Source organism: Lipotes vexillifer, unplaced genomic scaffold, assembly GCF_000442215.2.
Source record: "Lipotes vexillifer unplaced genomic scaffold, Lipotes_vexillifer_v1.1 scaffold753, whole genome shotgun sequence".
Lineage (NCBI taxonomy): Eukaryota > Metazoa > Chordata > Mammalia > Artiodactyla > Lipotidae > Lipotes > Lipotes vexillifer.
Window position 1 is genome coordinate 1687986 of NW_006783618.1, and position 3350 is coordinate 1691335.

Here is a 3350-nt window from a genome sequence, read left to right on the forward strand (position 1 = left end):
TCTTTCTTCATATAGACGCTTCAGATGGCATTGGTAAAACACACACATACCAGCTACATCATCACCCAGCATTCTGGTGCAACAAATTATTGAATTAATTAATCAGTTTTTAAATGAGCAGTGTGTCCCTGCTGGAAATGAATCCCACAAATTTGAGGCTTTAAACAAATGTATTAGGGCATATGCAAAGGTGTCAACGCAGGATTTTTGGACTGTAGTCAAATTGCATCTGAGCACAGGTGTGCCTGTCATTAAGTATTTATGTTCACCTGTACACATGGATGTTTGCCTGGGCAACTGTGTTTGTTCTCACATTGGTGTGCATGTATTTGTGTGTGGGTGTGAGGGCTTCCATCCAAGTTGGGACTTTGAAGGAACTGTCCCTTTTATCAAAATAAAAAATTAGCCCCTCCAAAATGTCAGCCGTGGGAGGGGAGCATCAGGGTTTGGCGTGGGCGTGGGTGAAACAAGCATCCCACTCTCTTCCCTGGAGTTCCCTTGCTGTGATTGTTACTGACTCTGCCATAGCTCCCCAAGTACAACTCCAGTTAAGAGGGGACTTCGGAACACATCTGAGCCAGACTGTCACTTGCAAAGATATTTCCCTAAATACTAAGCAGGAACAAAACCTAGGAAATGGAAAATACAAAAAGCATATGGACTGTCTGTTTTCAGGTCCTTTCCTTGCTGACACTCTATGCCCTTCCAGCCTCAAGCACACCTTTTTTCCGTGTTTATGGGGCCTCTTCCTGGATTCCCAACTCCTGAATTCTGGCGTTGTTGCCGTAGGGACTGCAGGATGTCATCCCAACATCCCCTCCCATTAAGCTATTCCCTCCCCCACCCCCTATAGTTCAAGGTCCTCTGAGCAAAAGCCAATAACATTAGTGATATATACATTTACTGTGCTTACTGCGTGCTAGCCACGGAGCTTGTCTTATTTAATCCTCACAACAGGTCTCCGAGGCAGATGCTGTGGCTGTCCCCCACTTTACAGGTGAGGGACCAGGGGTCGGCACACATTAATTCCCCAAGACTGCACAGCTAGTAAACGGCAGAGTTGGGCTGAGATCTAATCTCTGGCTCTGAAGTCGTGCTCTTAACCATGACATTATATACAGAGAGAGCCTCCTTGTGCTAGACAGAGTCCCGAGTCTGCCCACCTCACCTGCCCACCCCTGCTCCCCACATCCACTCGGCCTCTTCAGGAGACAGTGAATGACCTCACCCTTCGGGTAACACCTGACTCTCTACACACAGTGTTGTGGTCCCTGAAAGGCCCTCAGGTGTAACCAGCATAAAAGGGACACTTAGGATAGAGGAGGTACTTCAGGTAAATGGAGAGTGGCGGGTCCCCCTCTCTCCTTCCAGCATGTGGGGCTTGAGCAGCTGTGCTGACACCCCCAGGCGCATTCAGGGCCCGTCCCCTCCCAACAGACAGCAGCCCCTTTCATCCTGTCTGACTTAGCAGCTTATTTTAGGCATGGCCTGACCAGGTGCCCTGGGTCAATAGGCTTAGTTTTAAATAACTGGATTCCTCTCAGCAACCATCTCCTTTAGAAGGGGAGGAACAGGACGGAAGAATGAGCCCAGTAGGCTGGCGGTGGTGAGGGAAGCTATCAGCCAGAAGACTGGAGACGGCTGGGCTCTGTCGCTGCCTTCCTGACCCCAGGCAGGTCTATCGTCTCCCTGCTCAGGGCCTCATCTTCCTCATCTGTAAAGCGGAGGGCTGGGCTGGGTCATCTCAAACACCTGTTGCAGTCTGCCCCATGTCTCTGTTCTGAGCCTGTGTTCACAGAGGGCAGAACACCTAGTGAAAAAGCATCCACTTCAGAGTGGTGACTTCACATCACGCAGCTGGGCCACGAGGGCAGGCAGCACTGTGCAGAGCAAGCAGTGCTGCCCTGGAGTCTGGAGACCTGGGTTCCGGTCTTACTTGTGATACAAACTGGGTGACCTTGAACAAGCTAAGCCTCGCTTTTCTCACCTGTTTTAATGGGGAGTGATAAAGCTTCAAAGGATATTGTGAGGATTACACGGAGCAATTGCAGGTGAGAGCCCTTTAAACTCTGAAAGTACTATACAAAAAAAGTAAATGCACCTGGCAGTTCCTCAAAAAGTTAAAAATAGAATTACCATATGATCCAGCAATTACCACTCCCCAGAGAGTTGAAAGCACGGTCTCGAAGAGATACTTGTACACCCATGTTCATGGCAGCATTATTCACAATCACCAAAAGGTGGAAGCAACCCAAGTGTCCGCTGACAAATGAATAAACAAAATGTGGTCTATACATACAATGGATATTATTCAGCTATGAAAAGGAATACAATTCTGACATGTTACAACATGGATGAACGTTGAAGACATTATGCTAAGTGAAAGAAGCCAGACACAAAAGGACAAATATAGTATGATTCCACTTAAGTACCCCAAAGAGGCAAATTCATAGAGACAGAAAAGTAAATTAGTGGTTACCAGGAGCTGGGGAATAGGGAGTTATTGTTTAATGGGTAGTTTCTGTTTGGATGATGAAAAGTTCTGGAAATGGATAGTGGTGATGGTTGCACAACACTGAGAATGTTGTACTAAATGCCACCGAAGAGTGCACTTAAATACAGTTAAAATGGTAAATTTTATATCATGTATATTTTAGCATATTTTAAAGAGTAAATGCCTCGGGCCCCCGTGCCTAACCTGCTGCCCGGCACACAGCAGGTGCTCAACATTTATTTTGTAACTGAGAAGATACCTCACTCCAGCCCTGTTCAATTCTATGACGACTTTATGCAGATTGACATAAGGAATAAACCAATTTCTGCTTAGTGACAAAGCTGTGGGGTAGGGGGGGGGACAGATGAGGATGAAGGAGGAAGATACACGAGATACAGCTGACATTAAACTATTTATTGAAAATAATGTCTGAGTAATCACAATGTGCCCAGTGTGAGGAAAATTCCCGCAGAGTGGTGGGGTGGCGGGCTTCAGCGGGGCTTCCCACGAGGCAGGCTTGCACAGGCAACTGGGGCTTGGAAGGGCAGGCAGCTTTCAGCTTGGAGGTGGGGAGTAACCCGGGCCGGCACCAAAGGGTCTCAGTCTGGCTTTTACTCCCAGCATCCATGCTCCCCCATCCCAGGGGGTAAACTGAGTCGGAAAGAGGCAGGCTGCCTTGGCCCCAGGTGACTGGGCCAGGAGACACGGGGCGCCCTTGGACCGAGCAGGGCGGTCTCTTGGCACATGTATGACACACGCCTGTGTGCGACCGCAGGCTCGGAGCCGGTGGGTGGCGGGGACCCCTGGCCTCTCAGACGGCGAACACTGGTCCGGGCCGTACGGTCCGCGCCCCCGC